General features: G+C 39.7%; 1 protein-coding gene across 1 annotated transcript in view; it reads right to left on the reverse strand.

Moving 5' to 3' along the window:
- The window catches only part of VSTM2B (V-set and transmembrane domain containing 2B), a 113,902-nt gene extending 87,238 nt beyond the window's left edge, over positions 1 to 26,664 (reverse strand). The window contains exon 1 of the mRNA XM_083852184.1: positions 26,383 to 26,664. The gene's annotated coding sequence lies outside the window, so the exon portion shown is untranslated. The remainder of the gene's footprint in view (positions 1 to 26,382) is intronic.
- Positions 26,665 to 27,033: the final 369 nt, after the last annotated feature.

The raw sequence follows: 27,033 nt of genomic DNA on the forward strand, positions 1-27,033 counted from the left end.
AACCAGGACACTAGCCACGTTTCACAGCATAAATAAACATGGTCCCAAATGTTACCTAGTGAGTGCCTGCTCATTGCATCCATCCAGGAACACTCACTGCCCGGGGCGAGGACACAGACCAGCAAAGAGGAGCTGTGATGAAAGGAGCTCTTTCTGTAGGGCAAAGCGACAAGCACAGGGAGAGCTCTAGGAAAGGGGCAGGAAGGGAGCTGTTGTGAAGATGATCAGCATGCTGTTCTGCTTTGCACGTGTCAATATAAGCAATTTTGAAAATAATTATTGGTAAGTAATCTGCTTTACTAGTGAGGAGAGAAGCCTGGGACTAGAAACCCCTGGTAGGCTTCCCACCTCCTCAGCTATGGCATGCAGCTCAGGAAACCTCATAACTATTTAATGACATGAAACAATCATGGTGTTTCACAGCAGATACTGCTGGCTCAACTTCTACATGCAGACAGCTATTTTTGTTGCTTAGAATACTGTAAATATTAACAAGCCAACCATTTAAATTAACAGACTACTTGATTTTCTATTGCTGTTTATTTTACTGTCTCTAAACATGAAAATGGTATTTGAAGGATCAGCACTTTATTATAAACTAATACCCTTCCCAGTAACTGAGGTTTTCCTGCTATTCCCAGCCTGGATCACACGCACAACCTGAAAGGCTGAGTTAATTTCTCAGTGGAACAGCAACGGAAGAGAAGGATAGAAGAGAGAGAAAGAAAAAGAAAATCCAAGATAAGACTGAATAAACCCCAATTTTCTTCTGATTTGGTAAACCCAGACTGATTGACATGGTATGAATTTTAACCAGATCTTGGTAAAGAAAAGACATCTCATAATGAAAATTATTTTACCAAGCAATGAATGAAAGAAAAAGTCCAAGTATTTGCAAAGTCACTTGCAAGTGACAAAGCTAGCAGCTCACTGCATTGTGCTGGGGGATGTTCCTACAAGTTTGGTTTTGTTCAGTCGCTGTGGCAGGCTACAGAAAAGTGGGAAGAGGAGAGGAGAGGAGGATTCGGCACTCCAAGAGTCGTGCACAGCCTGGGAGCCCTAACTCACTGCTGCCCAAACTGCCAGCAGCTCCCATTCCGGACAATTACAGTTAATGGGACTTTTGCCCTCAACTTAATAGGGCCAGACATAAGCACTTAAAGGCAGACTTTCTCATGCAGTGTTATCTAAAAGGTTCTCCTTCAGAAATGACCTGGAAAAAATTAGTGACCTCCTTACAGCTCCTGGTGACATAATGAAAGGCTTTCAAAGAACTTGCCTCATCCAGCAGAGTCTTTATGAGCAACTAAATTAACAATGCTTGATTGCTTTGCTGAATAGGGGCCCACCATACGAAAGAAGAGCATTAGGATTTTTGAGTTTTTCTACTGTTGACCATTCCTTAGAATTTAGTTTCCTGTCAGTCATAGGCTTAAAATTATCACAGTTAATAATATGGTTTCTTGGTTTTGTTCAGAAGTTTTTACCTTTTTAGATTTCTGTAACAGTAAGCACCTACTGATACTTTAGCACCAACACAGAAACGATCTGATAATGCTTGAGTATGCTTTTTTTTTTTAATGTTTTTTAAATGTTTTTGCTACTGATTCTTCCTACCTCCTTTCTGAAACACAAGGGCACTTTTGCTATGTCCCAACAAAAATTCACCATCCCTTTCACCATCCCTTTTTTTTTTTTAAATGCAGCTGAAATAAAGTAGTAGCAAGGCAGTAAGTGCTACACCATAACAAATATGCTATAACACAAATCAATAACTTAGAGTTCCCATTCACAAAATACCTTCTGCAAAATGTTCCTGTTCTCATGTTTCTCTTTTGCCTAATTCCCTTGAGGTTATCTTTATGCAAACTACTGTAAGTTACTTTCCTACTTCCTTAGGATAGAAACAAAATCTAATTTCAGAGGTAAAATATCAACCTTACATTGCTATCTAAAAGGAAACAGATAATAAATTTGAGGGCAGTATTAAAAGATCACGCTGTCAGCTTGATTTTCTGCAATTTAAGGTAAAAGATACATGCACTTGCAAACTCTTATCTGAACCACAGCAAAACCAGTCTGCCAACAGGGTAAACCGCACAGCGCCGCAAACCAAGGCTCTCAGCTGTCGAGTTGCTGTGCACGGCCATGCAGTGCCTGCAGCTCCTGTGCAGCATGCAGTCTGCGGGGTGCTGGTGAGCAGCATGCTACAGCAAGCCTCAGAAAATATAAAAGCTCTTTTCTCTGACATAGCTTAGAGTAGACCCATGGCAGCTCCGTGTTATGGTCTGGAGTACCTTGAGATAATTCCTTCCCTGTCCATGATAGATGCTTTTCTCCCCCCCTGCTCTCCCAAAAGGAAAGGAACTGGCTCGGTAAACTCCCTTTGCTCCTGGCTTGGAGCTGCCATCCTGCTTTATGGTTTGTGGTCACACAGAACGGACACCTCCACTGCACGTGGTAATCATTCACTACCACTGTGTTCATACAAGGTAGTACATATCCAGCAAAAGAGCTATCTATCCATGTAGAGCAGATACAATAGGGTGGCTGGTGCATGCTCCATGGGCAGTAAGCGCAGCCCTCTATGCCTGATCAGTCCTGAGCAGCCTGCGCCTGCCGTGCAACATCCCTACGTCGACGGCAGGACAGGTGTCCTGTCCGGCACAGCTGATGACATTCGTCAGCTTGAACATCTATTAGTTTTGTGGAACATCACAACGGATTTCTGTTAAAACGCATATGAGTTTGCTATTGTCAGCCCTTTGTTTCCTCTTGGGCTAAATTTCACTTGTCCCCATATGCATCTATAAGCTTGCAATTAATGCACAAGCCACTCTGCTGCAGCAGTCCTACTGACAGGGTGGAATCAGATCACACACGTTAAACATGTTGTTGGATAGCTAAACTACTGTGACTTCAATAGACTTTTTCCTGTAATAACAACTTCAATCAGCAATCAAGGTTTCTTTCTCAATTTTTGTTGCTTGCATTATATTGCAGTTTAATTCATTGTATACTAATTCCAGTTGTGCATTAATTGTATGTTTCTGCACAGTAATTAACTAATCACTACATTACTCCCTCTCTATTATGAATAACCTCATTAATTCAAGACTGAAAGCTTGGTGCCTGCTGCCATTTCTCTCTTTTTTTTTTTTGTGTCTTTCTACTGCTTCTTGACTTATAATCAAATATGAAACTCATGTATTTTTAAATACTTTTTCTTCTGTTTCTCCCACTGAAAAATTCATTGTGCTATAAAGCCTTTTAAAATAATGTTTATTTATTACACATTTCTTTGCTAGGTAATCAAAAGTTGTTACAATAAAGTGTGCGACTTGTTTTCTTTATGGCTGTGCTTCTGTTATGTCAATGTCCACATTTTAATACTGAGTTTATTAGAAATTAGAATTTAGATGTAAAATTTAGCTCCAAGATTAAAGCTGCCATCAGACATCTTTGCATAAGGGCAAATTTCTTTATGATTATTATTTATTAAATGATTGGACATTTTTAGGTTATACCTGTGGGTAAAAACTTGGGGACACATTCAACAACGTCAATGGAGCTGTGCATTTGTGCCTTCAAGGTCAGAGCTTGGCTGATGGAAGCAAGCGCAGGAAGATGCCCACAGCATAGATACGCAATTTAGATTAACAAGACACTCGAATTGTTAAGACTTTAGTCATGCACAGCACTGAAACAACTGCTTTGCTGTTGCAGTCTGGTGACTCTTAATTTCAGAACTAAGCAGTGCCTCAGTATTTGTTGAATCAAAGTCCTACTCCTCTAAGAAATTTTCTTTAAAGCAATTTCTATTTCACCCAGACAATTCCAAGAGCACCCACTTGCCCTTTTTATGCTGAAAGGTATAGGGCTTTGATTTTTTTTTTTCCAAATAAAAGCAATTAATTGAGATTCTAAAATGAGTGAACACCTCCCTTTCAGGAGTAGGTTGGAAATCTAATGAGTCTGTGAATGCACATCTATGTACATACACCCCTAATCTAAACCCACTACAAAGCAAATGGGTGTAACTGTACTTATCAATTTTTAACAAGGAATTCAAGTATGTTTTCAAACAGAGGTAAATATGCCTAGGAGTCAAGAGGCTAGTTTCTTTGCTGTTACAGGTGGCTACAGCTCAACCCAGTTCAAAGGAAGAATTTGCAGTTGCTACAGCTAAGAGACCACTGCAATTCTTTTTATTTTTTAAAAGGGAAATGGCATTGATCTTCAACAAAGGCTCTGAAAGCCACCCTTGAGTCCAGGAAATGTATTATGGAATGTATTTATCCTTTAAGACAGACAAATTTAGTGTCTCCAAAGTATTTTCCCTTAAAATAATAAAAAAAATACTGAATGACTAAACTAAAAACTAATAACTAAAAAACTAAAAGCATAGGTGGAAATGTTGGAGTGGTTTGATTACTGCCTCTTACAAAAATAAAAAAATAAAACGTACCTCTGCAGAAAGGGTTGTTGCTAATGAACAGCATGGCTCCAGGGCTGCTAAACACGCGCAACAACTTCTGCTTCACCATGCCACTGCACATCAACATTTATCCAAATACATATTTGTACAATAGACCATAATGGTCCGTTTGCTTTGTAACAGTCTATTTGGCTACCCCTAAATGAGTGGTTTGGGTGCACAGTGAAACGAGATATTACTGCTATTGCTATTCCGGCATCTGTTCCTGTCATATCTGCTACCATTTCTCACATTTCTGCCTCAGATACTGCTGCCCCTGCTATTGTAGCCATCAAGCTCTTCTGCGTGTGCCTTCAAATCTGCCTTTTTATGCATGCCTGATGTTTTCTGCTAGTTTCTTTGGGTATTTCCATTTTGCCCTCTTTGTTACTGTTTTTGCCATTTATCTGAACTCATTTGTTTTCCTTCTACCGAGCCCAGCTCAAAGCCTTTACCCGTGCCACCTAAAGACTGCATTATTTGTGTTAATAACAGGTATAATTTCATTCAAATGAATTAAGAACCTACCTGCAACATTACCGCTTCTTAAAGTTCAACTGAACCTACACTGGCAGTTCAGAAAGATAATTTTTTTCTTAGAAGTAGCACTTCTCATGGCACAACCAGACACTCTTTAAGCAGGAAGCAGAGAACAGGGGGGACTAGCAGTTATCTGCATAGCTACAGGCATGTCTAACGAAAGGGATGACAATAGTACCTCTGAAGAAACTTTGCACGCCACCTGCAGTAAGTGCACAGAATCCACACGGGCCCCTTGTTAGCCCTCCCTGGTCAGCACCGTCCCTGGGTGCCCGTGGCGGTGCTCATGCTGAAGGCAGCAGCAGTTTCTTCTTGGCGGCACTAGATGAAAGGTCACAGAGAGTGAACTATAAATATCTGTCATCCTCTCCCTCCCTTTTTCATGGGGAGAATTAAATTGTTAACAAGGGTGACAAGTAACTGATTGCACCGGACAGCTGATTAACATCATGCCAGGATAAATAAGGCAGTTTGGAACTATCATAGCAGGTTCCCTTCAGGTTGTGTTGACATCTCTCCATTACTTATAACTAGTTCTTCTGGGAGAAGCAGGGGAAAGGGAAGGTCTTTAACCATGACCACAGAAACCCCACGAAGGAGTATGTAGAGCAGAAAAGATGGCAATACCATCAGTTTGCAGCGCGCCTCCCATCACCCTGATTTCCTCACTGAAATGCCATTTTAAAAAGGGAAGATTGAAGAAAAAAATCATTTGAAGCAGAGCTGGTCTTCTGCATCGTCATGACCCAGTCTAATTTGTGCCTTACAGACAAAATAAGAATCCAAACTGCCAGAGTTCACCAGAAAGCAGACTTGCAAGCATTTCCAAGACTTACATCCCAGTTCCATGGATTTCAATGTACCCCCATGGATAAGCTTTCAAAATCATCAGTCCCCCTGAACCCAGTCTGCCAAAACCAATCTGTAGCAAATTAGCATCAACAGCAATAGTAATGGCCATGTGTTTAATTGCCAGGAATTGCAGTAGCACAATTCAGGTGAAGCGCTTGGTGCCAGCACCAACCCCTAGGTTTTGGAAAGTAGGGCACACTCTCTGCTCTTTGTCTGGGTCATCTGCATAACTGCTTCATTTTTAAAACATTGTTTTTACAGTCAGTTTTGCGATAGGAAGAAAAACAACATATTGCCAGGCTTGGTGCATGACATTCTATAAAGCTTGCTGCCCTGTAAGGCTAAGAAAAAACTTTTATATTCATTAAAGTGCTTCAAATAAAACTGACAGCATATCTTCTATACTGTAACTGCAGATTAGCCAAACCTTCTTATATGAAAGAACAGTGGGAGAACTCCTGCAGGATTTGTAGGAACTTCCACCTCTGGGTTAGCTTGAATGCAAGTTATTTAAAGCAATTTATTGTGATTACTGTGGATGGAATAAGAGGACAACCCGTCACAATCTCTGGGCAAAACTGGGTTATCGTGGTTTCAAGAAGTAACAATATCATTAAAATTAACTTGTTACACATGATTAAGATAGAGCTCCTGCATCAGATACCCCAGAGCAAAGTTAAGGGCAAAATTTGATGGAGTAACAGATTGGTATTAGAAAAACTCAAGGTCTGAATTTAGTTTTGGAAAAAAAATTACTATGCCTATTTTTAGCCTATCATAAACGTAACAACTGCAGGTTTTAAATAAACATCTTTGAACCTTTTTGATTTCTTTAATTCAAATCTTTTCTAATGTATATGCAAGTCCCAAATGCACTGTAGAAGCCTCCTGTTTTCAGATTGGATCCATATCTAACCTAAATAAACCACCATTTACATCAATCTTACTAAATGGCTTGCCTGTTTGCCTGCAAGTAGTTTTTCAAATTAAATTAGAACAAAGTAATTGTTTCTATTGACACTGTGTGTCTTTGCACTGGGCAGGGGAGCAAACATTATTTGTTTATTGAAAAATATTGATGGCATTTTGCTCAGTGTAGCAACACATTTAATTTTATGTATTAAAACTGAATTTGAAATGCTGCACCTGTATTTTCTGCTCCAAATATTTTCTAAAGCAAACCCTGACAGAACAAGATGCAGGCAGTAGAAAAATGGGCAAGTAACACCAGCAACCTGGATCCACGCTTGTTCTTGTGAGTCCCTGCTTAGCATCTCACAATATGGGGCGAGTCCAACAGGAATGAGCTGGCAGCACTAGAGTGACAAGTGGAATTCACCTTCATTCCTGTGCACAACCATAGGCAGTACTGGTGACAAAGGGCCATCAGACAGCTGATATTTACCAGCAGGACACAGCTGGTGAAACATAGCCACGCCACAGCAGGCCTGCGAGCCCTGCTCCTGGCTGCTCTATTTCCCCTTCTCTCCTCTTCCTGCTTTCATTGGGATTGATTTTTGTTTGAAGAAAAGTCTCTCTCAGCAAACTTTGGCTGTCTACCAAGCTGTGTTTCTGTGAAAGCAATGCTATTCTTCTCCACTCAGACCATGGCAGGCTAGAAACAGGCTGGGAGCGAGTCACGGACAACTGGATTTGAATCCTTCAGCACACAGACTTTTATTTACCCATTTCTCCAAAATTACTCCAAACAGCTAACCAACAAACTTCGCTGTGGACTGCCTTTCCCTTTTTGTGACCTATGCATTGCTATATATTTGCTACTAGGACTTCAGTACAGCCTTTTCTCTCTTTTCACTACTGTAGAAAACCAGCATGATTCCCTATTTTTCATTTTGATGAACCAACACAACCAAGTTCACAGCATGTGTGTAATCCCCTTCTCTGCCAGTTGTCTACTCAACCTATGAAGTGTAATACGGTATCACATATATTTCATCATAACCAAAGGCTAATGAGAAGTTCAGTCCAGTGAATGGTGTAAAAAGGAGTATCACTTTAGCACAGTACCATATGGCTTCAATTTAGCATAAACAAATACTTGCTAAGAAATCTCAAGTGAAAGAAACAGATTTGAATGTCACGATTGCTTTCTGGGGAGGACATTCAGACACAGTAAAAAGTTCATTCCTCTGCAACTTCTGTGAATGTAGGGTTAAGATTTGCACCGGACCTGTCGCTAGGATTGTTTTCTGAACCACAGCAGTAAGGTACAATGCACTTGGAAAAAAATTTTAGTCCTACTGGTGTCCCCGCATTCCTTTTTCCTTTTCCTCCTCCTGTGTTAAAGATGTATTTTTCTATTTTGCTAGAGGACATACATGTTAAGTCTGCTCACTTCTCTATTAATAGACTTTGCAGGACAATTCAAATTTCAAAGCAACTTTGGCAAATCACAGCAAAATGCAGTGAACCAGGGAGGGGGGTTGTGTATAACTCATTTCTGGACAGTAGATTATCCATCAAAACAAGGAGTTGCTTTGAGTTAGAAAGGATCAATAGGAAGCAGTGTAGGTGGTACAAGGACCAAGCTAAAACAGATTCTGCTGGAGCTTGCCTTGCCCGAACTGCTTCTTCCAGCAACCACGTGTTCATGCCAGCCTAACTCAGGCAGCCCAGCACAACTCAGAACCACCGAACAATGCTCTCTGCAGCACAGATGTGCTGTCTTAACCAAAGACGAGCTGCATAAAGTCAGCTGCAGCCTGCAGTTTCACCTTGTCAGCTGTACCAGCACTGGACACGGACTAACTTGCTACTGCTGAGCCTAGTTAGGTAGCTTACCATGGCCACCTTATTATGAATTCTAGACTGATTTCCTTCCTAAGCTGGATCATTTCACAGCCTTGTTTTTGAAAGCACCTAAAATATTTAAACCAGCAAAAATCTAGGACAGGATTTTGCTAGTGGATGGGAGTATGATAAAGAAGCAAATTCAAACTGCAGCTTGCTGAAAGGACACAACCTTTGGGTTTTTCTGATTATTCAATTTTGGTAAACTCTGATGCTAAATCAATATGAAATCATTATAAAGTGCTATAAACCTGCAATGTGATTTCAAAGAATAGAGTACCATCACAATATTATTAGGTGTTAACACTGGAGATTCTTCTTTAACCTCAATTTTGAGGTCAGTCTATAGAGCTCTAAGTCCAGATAGAAAGAACAGACAGACTTCTTGTTATCATCTAAATCACACCACCTACCATTTGTGTGCACTCTGTTAAAGTGGCTGCAGTACCTGGGCTGCAGTTTACTGGTGTTATTCAGAATGCAAAGTGGCTTTCACCCTGTTCTTTCTTGCTTACAAAGGTCAGTTTTGTAAAACTTGTCATCTTGATTGATATTATGTCAATTTTTTATAAATGGTTTTGTTGATAAATGTGGCCATTTGCAGTTGGAGTGGATGTTTTTCTCCAGATTATTGAGAACAATGAACACTGCAACACTGCAACAAGTGCTTAAGAGTGGTGAAGACCATCAACATTTGCCTTGAAGAAGGGGATCTAAAACTTCCTCCCTGAAAGGAAGCACAGCCTGACTAGCCCTACGGACTCTTTTCTTGAGGCTAGAGACAGTTATGACTTTGAGGTCACCTTTTAGGTGACCTCACAGTTTAGGCGACCCACAGTTAGGTGGGTTGAGAACTGGCTGACTAGCCAAGCTCAGAGGGTGGTGGTCGGTGGCACAGAGGCTGGCTGGAGACCTGTGACTAGCGGTGTTCCCCAGGGGTCGGTGCTGGGTCTGGTCTTGTTCAACATCTTCATCAACGGCCTTGATGAGGGAATAGTGTCTGCCCTCAGCAAGTACGCCGATGACACAAAGCTGGGAGGAGTGGCTGACACGCCAGAAGGCTGTGCTGCCGTTCAGCGAGATGGGGACCGGCTGGAGAGATGGGCAGGAAGAAACCAAATGAGGTTTAATAAGAGCAAGTGTAGAGTCCTGCACCTGGGAAGGAACAACCGCACGTATCAGTACAGGCTGGGGGATGACCTGCTGGAGAGGACCTCTGAGGAGAAGGACCTGGGGGTCCTGGTGGACGACAGGTTGACTCTGAGCCAGCAGTGTGCCCTCGTGGCCAAGAGGGCCAATGGGATCCTGGTGTGCATTAAAAGGAGCACGGCCAGCAGGTCAAGGGAGGTGATCCTCTCCCTCTACTCCACCCTGGTCAGGCCTCACCTGGAGTACTGTGTCCAGTTCTGGGCTCCCCGGTACAAAAAGACAGGGAACTCCTGGAAGGAGTCTGGCGGAGGGCCACAAAGATGATACGGGGCCTGGAGCATCTTCCCTATGAGGAAAGGCTGCGAGACCTGGGTCTGTTCAGCCTGGAGAAGAGAAGACTGAGAGGGGATCTTATCAATGTGTATAAATACCTGAGGTGTGGGAGACAGAGGGATTTGGCCAACCTCTTTTCAGTGGTTTGTGGGGACAGGACCAGGGGCAATGGCCACAAGATGGAGCACAGGAAGTTCCGCACCAGCAAGCGAAACAACTTCTTCACGGTGAGGGTGACGGAGCACTGGAACAGGCTGCCCAGGGAGGTTGTGGAGTCTCCCTCTCTGGAGATATTCAAGGCACGTCTGGACGCCTCCCTGGGCAGCCTGCTCTAAGGAGCCTGCTTTGGCAGGGGGGTTGGACCCGATGATCTTTCGAGGTCCCTTCCAACCCCTTCGATTCTGTGATTCTGTGATTTTATCTTCATGAAGACAACTGAGAAACTAGCAAGACTGCATGCTGAAATGCTGCTGCAGGAGTTTGGACCCTTATATTTCATACTTCCAGCCAGAGAACCACAGGCTTCCTGCTGTGAACAGCCACCCACATAGCACTGAAGATGCTGCTCAGCCACACCTGCGACACCTCTGAGATGCTGCTGGGGGGAACACACTGGTTCATCTGTTTCCTGTTGTGCATGGCTGAATCTTTACCAACACCAGCCTGGAAGGTTGTGGCAAAACCTGTCTTTCAATTGAAAAAGGCAGGTTCATCAAAACCAAATCCTTCCTTACAAAAACAATTCTGATCATCTTACATAGAATGGTTTGGGTTGGAAAGGACCTTAAATATCATCCAGTCCCAACCCTCCTGCTGTGGGCAGGGACCCCTCCCACCAGATCAGGTTGCTCAAAGTCCCATCTAACCTGGCCTTGAACACCTCCAGGGATGGGGCATCCACAGCTTCTTATCCACAACCTGTTCCAGTGCCTCATCACCCTCATAGTGAAGAATTTCTTCCTTTTATCTAACATACACCTACCCTCTTTCTGTTTAAAACCATTGCCCCTTGTCCTATCACTACACGCCCTTGTAAAAAGTCTCTCTCCATCTTTCTTATAAGCCCCCTTTTAAGTACTGAAAGACTGCAATAAGGGCTCTCTGGAGAGAGTAGAAATATTTTCATGTCTAGGATGAAACTTTTGGTCAGAATGACATCTCAGAATACTCATGAGTTCCCCATGCTTATGAAGTTAAGAAATACCTGAGATCAACATTCCTCCTTTTGTGTTGCTCAGCAGACACCTGAACTTGTCTAATCCTTGTTTTAGCAAGTTCCCAGAGCAAAGATAAATGAGTAGTGAAAAGAGAAAAAGTCTTCATTTCATTTTGATGTGAAATAAGATTATTTTTTTTGAGTCTTAGCAAAGACACACATCCCTAAATGCCAATCAGTGTTAATAAAAACACTATGTATTCAAAAAGCACTATTTCAATATGCTGAGAAGGTCAGAAGGACAGTATTTATTACAGCAATAACTCAATTTGAGATTCTAGGAAGATATCAAGATTTACTGAGGAAAGGGGTCATTTACAACCTTGATAGAAAATGCAGACAACAGTTCTAACATTCTTTATAATGCTTCTGGTAGGATTTGAACAAAGCGCTGTCACACGTCTCAAATAAGTCTCATACTTCTGGACAAGAAGTGGCTAGATAAAATTTTAATAAATATAAAATGCCAAGGGACTCCACATATTGCCTATGTTTTAGAGAAAGATTCTTTTATAGTCTGTTTTTTCCTACTTTCATACCTTGCTTTTGTTTTCTATGTCTGTATATGAAAATGTGCTAGGAAAAGGAAATAAAAAAAATCAAAACACTCAAGCTAAGTTGAAAAATAAATGTCAAAAGAGAGGTAAAATTCAATATATTTCAAATGTAAAGTTATATAATCTTTTAACATGACTAATTCAAGAATTGGCTGACATTCAACTGAGAAGTGAAGTCTGGAAAAAGTCCTTTTTTCCTCATCGCTCCAATCCTAGCAAGATTTGTTCTTTTAATACATTTTACCTAATATTCTGATCACTGTCTCAGTGCAAAACTTTACACCTATTTTAAGTGTCCTTCTTGAGTTCTTTATACCACTTTATTTCCTTTGGACAACTGGATGAACAGCTCTGAAATAGCCAGCAAAGTACTCTGGACATACATGTCATTTCTTTCTTTTATACCTTCTAACTGCATGTTCCCTAGTGTTTCCCAAACAAAGAAAACACATGAAGCTTAATTACATCCGCAACTACTTATCAGCCACTTTCTGGCTCAGTTCCTAGATAAATGGCTATACATTTGCTATACATTTTTGAGGATAACAGTTTCATTTCAAAGAATTCCTCTGGGTTTGCTGTAAGTCACACCCTCCCCTCCCCTCCCCGAAGAATAAATTTGTCAGATTTGTTCTTAGATCATACATAAATTCCTTTAGTCAACTTGAACGAAACATAGGTCAGTTGCTCTCAAGAAGAAAGGCGGTACAAAACATCGCAGCTAAATTTTCCCTCCTCTACTTCTAACAATTTATTAGTGCACAAGACTCATGGAACGACAGCTTTTCCATCTTGCCAAAGACCTACCAGCTTCAGTGAGAGGAGGTCAAATACACTGCTGTAGGCCTGCCTTCTGTTAATTTTGGAATGGTTTGGCAAAATCTGAAAAGTCTGATATTAAATGAGCAGGCTCCCCCCCCTTCTTATTTTTGCAATGCAGTTTCCTAGCATTCTGGACTCTTGATGACCGTGCTGACATTTCACACCTCACAAAGCTTTCCTTGCCTTGGCAATCATATGCTACCTACAGGCTTCCATAGGTTTACTCAAAAAGCAGGACAGCACTCTAGAGTATATCCACATGGCACAAATCTTTTTGTCATGGAGCGGTACTGTAGAAAGGTCCAGGTAAGCTGTATTGTTCAACTGACACAACGCAGGCAAGATTCTGTGCTACTTTTAAGCTGGAGAGGAGTGTTGCTTTACACATTTACACCATTTCCAGCATCTGGACAAAAGGTTCAAATCTATGTACGATGAAAACAGTTTTCACGGAGTTGGGCCAACAATGACGTGTTATGATCTACAGGAGAATACACAAATTCCACTGGGAATACATGAATACTTCACTGTTCTCAAAAACATGTGTCAGGGCAAAACTGAGAACCTAGATGCTCTGTCTTCAGTTTCCTCAGGAAGCAACAGAGTAACAGCCAACTCACAAGTTACAGAACTATTTATGCAGAAGTTTATCTAGTAAATTTGATTTAGGTAAGAAAGGTTTACATAGTGGAATACTTAAATTTAGCTTATAGCTGTGCTTAAAGTATAAGATCCTAAGGTATGATAGAACCTGTCTGAATTTAAAAAGCGATTGGACTGTGCACTTAGTAACATGGTCTAAACTTTGGGCAGACCTGTGCGGTGCCAAGAGCTGGACTAGATTATCCTTATGGGTCCCTTCCAACTCGGGATATTCTATGATTCTATGACCTTGATTTCTATCAATGCACATACATTTTTTACTCTTCTTACAAGCAGAAACTATTTTGGCTCTATGTTTTCTTCTCTCCTTCCCTGAGCTCCTTTCAAGATGACCAAGAACCAATCAGATTCTCTTAAAGATTAATGTATCCCATTATTTGTCATTGTCTATTCAGTAAGCTAGACTACATCCCCCCCAAATCCCACGCTAAATTTCATAATCCTATTGCACACATGAGATATGCTTTGTCTTTGTTTAAAGGTATCACTGATTACTCCTCTTACTGCAAACTACAGACCATAGGTAGCAACTGCAATCAGGCAAAGAGTGCCACAGAAAGAATATCTGTATAAACCGTACATAGTAATTATCAAATGCATTTTATCACTGTTTGCTTCAATATAGCTAATTCTCATTAAGATGCAAATTTACTGAGTCACGGCTATTTGAAGGAAGAAACTTTGCAACTCATGAGCACATGCTGATTAGGTGGTGTTTGCTCCAATGTTCATTTGGCTTGGACTGTGGCCATTTGCCTTAGTGCCATGATAGTATTAAGAGGCATAAATCTGCAGTGTCATTGGGTTGTCTTACATCCATTGTGAGATGTCCCTGTTATGGCAAAATGCTATGATTTTTTTTTTCTTGGCTTATGTACCTTTTTACAGAATACTCCTTATTGCATTTTCTATGCTAACCACAGTTAACTACAGTTTAAAGACAACTATGATCACTATACAAAGGAACAGCACAATATTACCAAAACCTGATAACACGACCACTAGCAAACAGTCTGTCTGTAGAGCAGTTGGTTAGCCCCGTGCCCCACTTTGAGGAATAACCACTGCTTCACAAAATCACAGCTGATGTGTCAGTCTAAGCACTGTCTAGATGATCTATATTTAAGCTGGAAAATGATTATCTATTGTTATTATTAAATCGCACACTTTCTGGAGCCAATAATTTGTCATTTGCAAGGAGAAAAGCAGAAAAATGTATAATCAAGGAAAGAAGCTGAAGAGGTGGATGCTTAACAGTGTTACGGACTTTCTTTAATTAAAGCCTCTCTTAACTTGCTCTTAATCAAAGCAAGTGGCAAGTGGCATGCTCAGCAGATGGGTACAGCTGTGCATAACAACCACACAGGTGTTTAATTTTTATATTTGGCAAGTATGCTAAGCTGCATTCAAACATTTGGGGGTGAGGAGGTCTGTTAGTGAGGGAGTGTTTCAAAGACACGTGCCACTGAAAAAGGGAGATTATTCTGCCACTGTTAAGTTACTCAATCAACTTTACTACTTCTGTGTTAAATCCCAGTTTGAATTACCAGGGCAGATGTATAATCTGGGAGGCTTTCCAGAGCACTCTCTCTCACTCCCCCCTTTCCCTCACATTTTTTTTTCCTTTTTTTTTTTTTCTTCTTCTTAATGCTAACTGTACTGAACTGCAGGTTTCTGTCTTCTCACATACCAAAAGCAGTTCTTATTCTTTGTCTCCTATTCCCAGTGCAAAAGCCACTGAATGAGTCAGAGGAGACAAATAAACACATCCTAGGTAGAAATGGATTACTTACAGAGCCAGGAGCTCCAGAAACACACAAAAAAGACAGCGATGAAGGCTGCACGAACAGAGAAAAGACACTCTAACCCGTGACTTCCCAGACACGGTACAAATCCAGTAAAGGAACTATTGAGATCATCACAAAACAAGAAAAAATAGTATTCATTTTATCTGAAAGTCTGCCTAATATAGCTAAAATGAAAAACAGTGATTCAAAACAAAGCCAAGGAGTGTACAACAAAAGGTAAATTCTGCATTTCATGAACATAAGTTATCCCCTGCACTCCCAGTAATTTGCAGCATTGTTTACCTGCAAGAACAAAATGGAATAAGGCCAGGTAAATGAAACACAGGGAAAATGACAAGTATTTGGCATCCTCTATAGAACATATACCAAAGGAAGGAATTTTGGCAAAGCAAAGGATCAGCAGCAAAACACAGCTTGAAAGAGAATATTAGTGAAAGGCAGAAGTGGCAGTACCATCACCTGCATCAATAGGTACATCCAGACATCCATTATAGCTACAGACAAGGAAAGAGACAGAATGTGGATGAGGGAGAGCAATTTCAAATCATGCAAGTCAGTATTGATGTTAAAGTGATTCAGAGACTGCTATTATTTTTCCACTCTTTTTCATGTACCACAGTACATTAAAGGTTAGCTAAAAATAGATTACACACTTTCATACTATTGCTTTCCCACATATTTCCTGGTAAACTATACTTTCGAATTAGAATAGAAATATCCACCAGACTCCCTCTGTGCTTTTCCATGTACAGAAGAAAGTTCAAATACCCTTGTTTAACAATTTGAATATAAAGAGGAATGGAGCTGCTTAAGAATTCCTTCCATCAGTATTTCTCAGACTTTGAGAAAATACAAACCCCATTTGGCTCATCTGTTTCTATCTACTTGCAAAGTCTAGAATAGACTAGGAAGAGTATTTCAAACACTTCCAAAGCTTTTTCTACTACTATTCAGTTCCTTTGACATGCTTTTGTAGTCTTCAGGAAGTAGTATGACAACCCCACAGCCAGAGAAATGCTGACTTGGTTGACTGTCATAATCAAAGCACATATTGGTTTGACACAGGAATTACTAAATAAGGTTCTTCGTACGAAACTGGAGATTTATGAACATACGGGACTCCTTATGCAAGAAAAGGAATATTTCTCTAGCTTCAGGTGTTCTTGGGATGACTGCGATTCATGTGGTCATGAGTGAAACATGACTCAGAGTCCCCTAACAAGTCCCATGCCAGGGAACGAAACTGATCCTGTGGTGAACTGATAAAAAGGTCAAGGTCTGAGAGCACTGCCACAAACACTTCCCCTTTTCTGTCTTTAGTTTTCACAGTCTGGAGGGAGAAACTTATGCCACCATTGAAGGATATATTCGTGAATTTTCACTTATACAGTCCTGAATGCAAAGATTTGGGAGACTAAAATCAAGGCACCCAATAGACCAAAATATTTCCTATATATCCTTATTGTGTCACTTGCTACTAGGAAAAGAAGTTTTCTAAAAAATAATGTGATAGAGCAATTCCTAATCAAATTAATCTTCAACTTACATACGCAAAGTGCATGCCTGCATTTTTGTTCTTGATATGGATAAAGCACATTTTAACAGTTTTCTTGATGTCCCTAGCAGCCAGAATTAAAAAAATAAACAAAATAAAAATCCCTGAATACTCTTTTCCCCCAAAATACCAATAAAATTATTATCTACTAGTTTGGGATGTAGGAAAAAAATAAATTAATAAAGTGAATTTCTTTATGTACAGGCTGTAGCATAAATGAACTACAAAGGATCATTTTGGTCAGAACATATACGTGTGAGTCACAGAACACTGCTGATAGATGTTTATTCAGCACACATTCCTTAAAAACACAAACTTAATCTAGTCAGCATTTTGATTTCCAAATTTTTCCCTGTTCTATTTCTGCAACCATAAAATGATTTTGTTAAATATTTCAAGTCTTCCTTCTCATCCATAACCAAATTGTCTATTTGTATAGCAGACGAAACACTAGTTATACCTTGGAGAATTGGAAATATAAACAGAATAAGCATTTAGGTCAAAATAAAAATAAAATTAGAGTCTAAAAATGTTTGTAGGAAATAGCACAATTTATATTTACAAATTCATGTAGACTTAATTTTGAAATGGAAGAAGCTGTGTATCCAAAGCTAACTTTGATGACAACCTACCCTTCCATAAATATTAATTATCAATACAGCATATCTAACCAGCTAAACCATTCTAACCATATTTGCATTTCAGAGCGATTATTTTTGTAGCTAGCATATTAATTTCCTCAAAATGAATAATTTATTATGGTTATTTTCATTTCTCCCCTGTGTGTATTTTCAAGAAAATGGTGTCCTAAGGCCTGAATAATTACCAGCTGCATACGAGATAGTTACCTTGATTTTTGCTCAAGATACACACATGCATGTGTGTTATCAGGGCTTCCTACCATTTTCTCCAGCAGGCAATATTAGGTAAGAATAGAAAAGAGAACTTCAAGGTGATCCGAAGTCTCTTTAAATCAGGATGATTCAAAGTTTCCATATCAACACTGTGCAGTTACATAGGGGCATCCCCTTTGGTCTCTGCAGATTATTTGGGGCTCTAATTTTGATTTGCATTCTCTGACTTTGTCACAGACTGAAGCAAAGCCAGGCAACGTGGGACTACGGACATGGGAAGCAGCTTTGAGTTAAAAGAAGAAAACACGACAATGCCAGCAGATGCTGCTATTTTTGAGGGGTATTCCAGGGCTGGCACTAGCACATCCCAGCTGAAGGACGAGATCTGTCCCACTGCCCTTCTCTTCCCTGGCTGCCTTCGTGCAGAGGTGCCCACAGTCCCTTGGGTCAGAAGTCAGCACGTGCAGCTTCAAGACACTCACCCTGCTGAATCATTAGCCTTAAAAAAAAATCAATCTTTTGGGGATGATCTAAGTGCAAAATAAACTGCTCCTAGTTCAGCTTCAGTCAAACCGCTGACTGTCAAAATCTTTAGAAAATGTCAGAATCTAAGTAGTTATTACAGTTTAGCACAGACACTACACTTCACACACAGTGTTTGCCGTCTCCCAGCTTCAGCAGGTAACCTGCAAACTGCAAAGAGCTGTACCATAGTCAGCCCTCACAGAGGGAAGAAAAATGCATCTTCTTCACTTCTACATGTAAACATAAAACAGCATCTCACAGGCAGCAGGATTTCTATTTCCTTTTAAACATGCAAAACATGCACTGGTACAGTAACCAATGCAGAAGGGTACAAACTCTACATCTGCTACTGCTTTCTTACACAAACTTCCTAAGTTTAAATATTAAAGAGAAACTTGCACCAACTCCCAGGCCCTAAACCTGTCAGCTTTCCTGAAAATCAACTTAAACAATTTTTTTTTTTCATACAAAGGACTAAAGCATTAGTAGTTACAGCAAAAGCTGAAGATGGAATTTACTGTTAGTGTTCTTCATCTAATATTTGCACAAGAATAATCGATTAAGACATTCCCAGATGGTTTTAACATTTAACAGGATCTACAGCATGATAGTCAGAATTTTTAATACTTACAGAGTCACAGTAGAGTGTTACCAATAAGACAAATTACATGAGTAAGTTGCATTAGAATGCACTGCCAATGCACCCAAAAAGTTATTTTTAAGGACTGTGACAAGAAATATTCCAGTTAGGCTAAGTAAATTACCAGAATGTAACCATCAATACTGAAAAGAGAACCCCACTTGTTACCATAAAAAGAATTCATTGTACAGACTGGAGAAATATACACTCTTTGGACTTACTATTAAAATAAATGTAACGAGTTATAATTAAATGGGTCTTAAATTGCAATAATTACCTAGAAACACTGAACGGATGAGCACAGGTGAACAGTGCACACATCAAAGCACACAGTGAAGAAAATGAGAATGAATGCTCTCTCTTAAATGCTGTGTCTTCAAGCAAGCAGCCTGATGTCAGCTCAGCCAACCAACATAGTTGATGTAATTAAACAACAATACAGGTTTATTATATAACCAAATGGAAAGCTGGAGGCAGGTCTGAACAGTACTAAAAGAAGATTCAATTAAGTCTGCAGCAGATCTAATTATGCAATGCTGGAACCAAAGTATACGAACTGGATCTGCTCAGCTCTGACACTTCTTTCCAGCTTTTTATTCTAGAATTTCAAAGATTATTTTAAAAGGATAGAGGAGGAAAAAAGGAGCAGTTGGTCTGAAATATAATGAATTTTTCACATCAAAAATCACCACAAAAAAAGAAAGGCACTTTGCAACAGAATAAATGGCAGCTGCACCAAAGACAAGCTTTTATATTCGATCTCTCAACAAGCAGAATATTCATTGCTTTTGATGAAAAGAGAGTGTGAAAAAATAAGCAAATCTCACAGCTAAATGCTTTTTAATGCTTTTCAGGTTGACAAACACATCCTTCAAGTCACTAACATCAACCTAGCTCAGCTGGCAGCCCATTGCTGCCCTCCTGCAGGCGCTGTGGTCTCCTCCCAGTGTGCCCCTCTTTTCCCACCGTGACACCGTGCCTCCCCGTGGCAGAGTCCTTGGCCCCAGCTCCCCGAGCAGGAGGTTTGCCTGTGGGTACCCCTTTGGTGTGCTTTTTACCCCCTGTAGTGCCACCCTGAGCCTCACAATGTGCCAGGCCTGAAAAGCTGCACGTGCTTTATTCGGACTGGAACCGTTATCTCGGCTGCTCTTTCTTGGACAAGATCTCCTCTTCCAACAGCAGAAGTTCACAATGACGCTATATTACACCGGTGGCCTTTTCCCTCAGAAACGTTCACTGTGCTCTGAGCTGGACACATGGTAAGCATTACCACTTGAGTTAAATAAGCAGCAGCACAGGGCAAAGAAATACAGAGAGAGAAATGGCAACTTGACCAAAGATGGAGCAGACAAGAAGGCTGACGCACTCGTGTGACCACCGTCATCTGCTGAGCCAGTCTCGGTGGGGCTGCAGAGCATGGCACTGCTGTGGGGCTGGCTCCTGCCTGCCACTGCTAGCTGGGCTCCTCTTGCACCAGCTGCCGATATGCCTTATTGCATTTATTGGCTATGGTTTAAAGTTATGATGATAGATGCTTTTAGTGACATTTTTAGACAGTCAGTGAAGTCAGCTGGTGGTAAGGTAGATTCCTCATTTACTAGTTTTGTCCAGAATACTTAAATGAGTTTCTTCATAGTTTTCTCTGGTTCCTGTTTGTGAGTTGCCTCTATGCTTGATCAGTGATTTCTTTCTTTCTGCTCCCTCAGCTGCTGTCTATATAATGACATGCTTAGACACGTCTGAGAAATTCAAGTGTCTCATTCTCCTCACTCACATCTATCCCAATTCAATTCCCTTTCAGTTCTGTTTTCCTCTCAGACAATTCCTTGTTAGTATAAATCACCTGTCATTTACCTGGATAGATTTAGTTGGATCCAAACTGAGAAAGCTGAGCTAATTCGCAGCTCTCACAGCATTCTTTATTTTACCATCCGGAGGTTCCACATAGCAATGCCAATTTAAAAGGTTTCCAAACTTCATTTTAATATCAAACGTTGTAAAATTACAGCTCTGTCAGAAAGAGTGGTCTAAGGGAGATTTACAAGTGCATGACAGGTGTTTTCAAGTACTCTTTTTAGCCATGATTTTTATGGCCTGACAAAGAAATGCTTTCATTCAGGTAGCACCCTTATAGGGGGGAAATCTACATGCTGAAAAGATTTGTGTGCATGTAGGGAAATAATACTGTTCACTTTTACTGTTTAAAATAAAGAGCTTTTTTTTTTTTTTTAACCCTGAGAAAGGGACAAGAAATATTCCCTACTCAGTTGCTTCATAGCACACAAACAAAAAATTAGCGACAATTTCACCTATAAATGTAATTGAGCCAAGAGTAACATATTAGCAATTACAATAGTTGTCTACTTTCCAAGCAGTAATAAAAAATAAATCTAAATATTGTTACAAAAAGCTGAAGTTCAAAAAGCTTTCATTTTCCAGAAAATAAACATAAAAATGAAATTATGAATCATTATAACATGATTTGGGCAGACATTAATTCATTAGGCCTTCAGGGATTTGGGTAGAATCCTTTCGGATGACTGCAATCAGACCTTTGGTTATCACACATTCCTAAAATCATGTCATGGTTGTTGGTTCAATTATACTTTTTTAAACATTTCTCAAATATAAAATGATAAAAACTTCTTTGTTGATCTTTTTACCATTGTGGTAACATGTTGTGAATTTAATTCCAGTGCATTCATACTGAAGGTATCTATTTTCACCCTCATTTGATACACTCTTCCCAGGAGGATTCATTTTGAGAGAGAGAAAGTGAACAGCTTCAAAAATTATGATAATCTGCAAACAATATTGTTAAATGTGAAAAGGTTCATTGTTTGGGAAACAGGAACTTAATTAAGTTTGCAATTCCTAAAATTCATTGGCTACTACTCTGTTCAAAATCTCCAAGCTACTAAGGTATAGCAATGCCGTTCTGGTGGAGCTGGCAGCACCTTCACCATACAGAGGTTATCTCATCACAGTAACATGATGAACTCAAAGCCCATTAAGACTGCTGCTGAAAGAACACAGGAAATCCCGAGCTGAAGAAAAGCCAAAATGGGAAGGATGTCATTTAATTTTATTGACATCTCAAAGACAATTACTGTCCTTTCAAATGCATTTTTTTTTAAATCAGATATCACTGCATTAACATATGCATGTAGCTGTGCAGACCAGGAGAAACAGGGGAAAAGAACAGCAAGTCTCTGTTTTTAAGTGTAGGAGAAACATCGCTTCACTGCAAAACAGCGTGTGCTGACAGTTCAATTAGGGCTAAATTATCTAATATTAATTTTGCCTGTCTATGACACCTGCCATGCACCAGACACCGAGTCGGTGAGTATATGCACAGGACTAAATTTCACTGAGCTGGTTTTGAAATTGGCTTTCCAGACTAACTGAGAAGTGTGGCCATGCTGCTCTGTGGAAGCAATCATTAAAACACACTAACTGATGTCAGGCTTGCAAGACAAAGAAAAACGCTAGTTAAGTTGATCATCCACTCTCTAACAGCAGAGAGAATTTTATTATTTGCAGGTCTCTTTGGGGCAACTTCAGAAGCAAAACTTCACAGCCAGCATCCCTGGGAAATACAAACTACTGGATTTGAAACTATTTCACTGTTCATCTCCACCTCCTTGCTTTTTCTTTTGCTGCATGTGCCTATGTCCTAAAGTACCTTGTGTAAATCCTGAAAAGCAGTCACTGTATATTCATTCTGGATAACTTGAGCATCTTGTGTGCCTCATCCTTTAAGTGTATTTAGCTACTAATTAACAGTACATATAGGGGGGAAAAAAGTCCTAGAAGAAAGCAAGACTTACTATTTTTGTAACCTTTTTATATAGAATTGCTCTAAATGATAACATCAAATAGGATTGTATCCTTTCACTTGGTAAAAACTCCCACGAAATTATTTGAACATTATCCAAGAATAACATCTGATTAAAAACCAGATGTTTATGATCCCAGTGCGTTTTTAGTTGGCAAGACACAGACTGTTAGCAGTAACACACTCACTGACAGGCAGAGAAACTGTATAGACAAACCAAGCAATTCACACTAAGAAAGAGGATACCAATATAAAACAACCTTGTAACTGAAAGAATGTGCCTATCTCCGTATTAAGAATGGAGGTCAGAAGAAAAAGAATGCTGGTAGGAATATGACATTAAAAGGAAATAGGTATATGTGAGAGCATTATTTTAAACTTACAAAGGAAAATTTATATATGTAATTGGCTTAATGTCATGCCTACAACTTACAAGTGGCTTTGAAAGTTGCCCAAAGCAATACCGAGGTCCATTTTGATAAATGGAAGACCATGAAAGAGAAATTAAAGAAGAATTCATAGAAGTTAGAGTGAAAAAGGAACATTACAGTGCACAATTAAAGAAAAAAATTCTTAACAGAAATTAAAAAAAGAACTTGCTGATGTTTGGAGAATTTCTTCCTACCTTAGGGTGTAACACTGGGAAATAGAGGGGATTGAAAATCCCCTCTAAAACCTAAGATATTTCTTAAGTCTCAGCATGGCATATGGATGCATGTGGTATTATTATGATAGTTTCAATTTTGCTTTGCTGGTATTAGCATTCAAAAATTATTACAAGAACATAAAAAAACTATAATTTCCTTTTTTTTTTCTTGAAATAATCTGCTAATGGATTTCTTTCTAAGAATATGCTTTCTTATTTTGAATCTTTAAGATCCAACTTCCGTAGTATTTCTGAGATCAGGAGGTAACTGCTCTTCCAAGAAGGAAAAGACTGCTCTACAATTACCAGATTTTGGATTCAGGTAAGGAAAAAACAAAAAGAATGAAATATTACAAATGAAGTACTACAGTATTTAGTTATTAGACTGTCTTTATGTACTCAAGCTATGTTTTGAAATTTGTGTAATTATTTATGAGTACCCAAGATTTGCCAAGGCTACCAGGTATATAATGAACTATATAATAATATATAATTTATATAATGAACTTCCTAAAGCTTGTGACCCAGAAGGTTACTCATTAACAAAATATCAGCTTACATCAAAAATAAAATCTTCTAGAGGAAAGTTAGATACAAATGTAACAGGCTAGTAATATTTGGTTCTGAATGCCTCAATAGTGAGGACTGACCTCCTCTCCATAGCAAAGGGAGCAATATTAGGCTCTTTAAGACAGATCTGGGATTGGTCCTTGGGGGGAACAAAACACACACAACAGTTTTACAGAGAAATAGTGAAGAAGTTGACTAATTAGAGGGGTAATTCATACCATCTATTTTTAGACAGCAAATTTCAGCACCTCTGGGATCTTGTAGAACCACAACACAACCAGATATAGAATGAGCACAGAGATGATCCTGCAGAAAACAATTTAGCATCTCTTAGATGTGCTGCTTCCTGTTACTGACCACAGGGATGATAACACTAGCTAGTCAGAAAAGCACTCACCCTTCTCTCTTCAAACAACAGGCTAAAAATATCCACTGAGTCAAGCTAGATTTTTTGCAAGCTCTGCAAATCCCCAAATGGTTGACCATCTAGTCTGTGTTTTTGCAAAATTTGCTTTCACTCCCCTCTCTAAATGATTAATAATAATTATAAAAAACACCCATACTTAATCACACTAACTGATGTCCAACATAGTGTCTATTTCAACGGCCAGTAAGAATCTTTCAAATGGGTTACAAAGTAAAAGACATCTTACAGATTAGTAAAATGTCACTTTTGGCTGTACTTGTTCTTACATGGTAGCCATTTCACGAACTACATTTCTACCATTTATTCTATTAAATGCTCTTCATATAAGTGACTGCGATTGAAATATCTGCATTTTTTAATAGAATTTTATTGCTAGGAGATTGAGAAAATAGAAAGTTTTAGGATATTTCTGTTGAAGATCGACTGATAACTTTTTTAAACTGCAGATACATCACAACCTGTGTTAGAAAAACATGATCCTTCTGAATAGTCTATCAAGGGTAGCACAGGAGAAACATTCTAATGTGTTTTTTTTTTTTTTTTTTAAACATCTTTCAGGGCTATATTCTGGTGTTTACATCATCTGAATTTAGACATTAGTTCTGCTACGGCTGAATTGCCAAGATGCTAAACATTTAGGCATTGGCTCCAGGAAAGAACAGAAATGTTTTAAAAGGTCCTTTCCAACCCACACCATTCTATCATCTTTGAAAATTTACTTATATATTTACTATTAAGCATATATATCTAATTGATTTGCTAGGGCAAGCTACTATAACACTTCAGAAAACTACAGAAAAAACACACAGATCAATGAAAAATTCTGGACCAAAGGAAAGGAGTCTCATGTTCCAGCCAAGCATCCATCTCACCTGATACAGGCTGTATCTTGTACTTTATGCACTGGAAACTTCACATATTTTTTTTTCCCTCCAGTTAGAATTGCATTAACTGCATTTTACAGTTTTTGCATCTTTTTGATCTGCTGCTTTCAACTAACAGCAATTCCCTCTGTATTCAGACCGTGCAACTTGATATTCTTGACCCTAGTATCCCAATCACATAACTCTCCTTTGTTGTAAAAGCCTTACAAAACTGTCCCTACCCACACCTTGACACATTCTGTTGCCTATACTAACAAGTCCAGAGCAAGTCCAGAGAAGGGCAACAAAGCTGGTGAGGGGTCTGGAGAACAAGTCTTACGAGCACCGGCTGAGGGAGCTGGGGTTGTTCAGCTGGAGAAGAGGAGGCTCAGGGGCGACCTTATCGCTCTCTACAGGTACCTTAAAGGAGGCTGTAGCGAGGTGGAGGTTGTAGCGAGGTGGAGGTTGGTCTATTCTCCCACGTGCCTGGTGACAGGACGAGGGGGAATGGGCTTAAGTTGTGCCAGGGGAGGTTTAGGTTGGATATTAGGAAGAACTTCTTTACTGAAAGGGTTGTTAGGCATTGGAATGGGCTGCCCAGGGAGGTGGTTGAGTCACCATCCCTGGAGGTCTTTAAGATACGTTTAGATTTAGCCCTTAGTGATATGGTTTAGTGGAGGACTTGTTAGTGTTAGGTCAGAGGTTGGACTCAGTGATCTTGGAGGTCTCTTCCAACCTAGATGATTCTGTCTTCCTGTTACTTTCTCCTGCTTCCTCCTGTGGGCCATTTTTTCCAGTTATTTAAGGTTCCCAGTAGTCAATCACTTTCCATAGCTATATAGTATCTTCTAGACATGTTTTCTTCTAAAATGTATTTAAATTTGACACATTCTAATATTAAACACATTACAAACCATTTCATTTTAGCAGAAGAATAATATCTGAACCACTAGATTACTTGACCACCTGCAAAGCTCCTTCCAACAGAACCCTTCTCAGCATTAGAACATCATCCACCTTTTTATACTCTGTGCAGAAATATTTTGGTTGCTGTGTAACACATAGCTTACAGGAAGTCACTTGTTCTATGAAATACCAGACTGGCTGAAAATTAGTAACGAATTGCTTTGCTACAAGCCTCTGATCTCCATTGTGCTCTATTATGCAAAATTCATTCTTTGAATGGAACTGCATTTGACTCACAAAAGTATAGATATTTTAATTTAAGATCCCTACCTTTCTCCTTGGAAATCTGACCGATATTTAGCCACAGTGGTGAAAGGCAGAGAGGAAATGAAGTGCTGGCAGCAGATCTTCTTCACTGTTACTTAGGAGCAAAAAAATCATATCCATGCAGATCCCATGGACTCTTACAGCTGAATGGCCTCTTCAACCGGCTGGGAAAAGATGAGCACAGATCAATCCATTCGCTGCAGACTGCACAGGCTCTGTGGGGAGCTGTTATGATCCTACCCCAGCACCATGGGATACGGACCTCAAACCACGCACGGAGGCAACCTGCAACAGATAAGAGGTAAGCCCAGGGTCATTTTTGTATTTTTACACTTCTGTGAATACGACAGCAAAATCTGAATGGCCTAAGAGCCTCCCTAACATTCTGGAAGTATACAGAAAGCCTGTGGCACACACTGAGAAATTCTGCTAGAGAGAACAGCAATGTCTCAAAGAGTCAGCAAAGAGATCATGATTATTACTCCCTCAGGGTACAACAGATTAATAGGAGCTCATTTGAAAGCAGATAAAACTGTTTGGGTGAACAAAGCTGAGCCTCTCCTATGGACTCAGAACCTGTAAAAGACATGGCTGGTCCTTTTAGCAGTATCTGCAGTACAGTTTTACAGTGTGCATTCAGTCTACCTGTAAAAA

Source organism: Anser anser, assembly GCF_964211835.1.
Source record: "Anser anser genome assembly, chromosome: 11".
NCBI lineage: Eukaryota > Metazoa > Chordata > Aves > Anseriformes > Anatidae > Anser > Anser anser.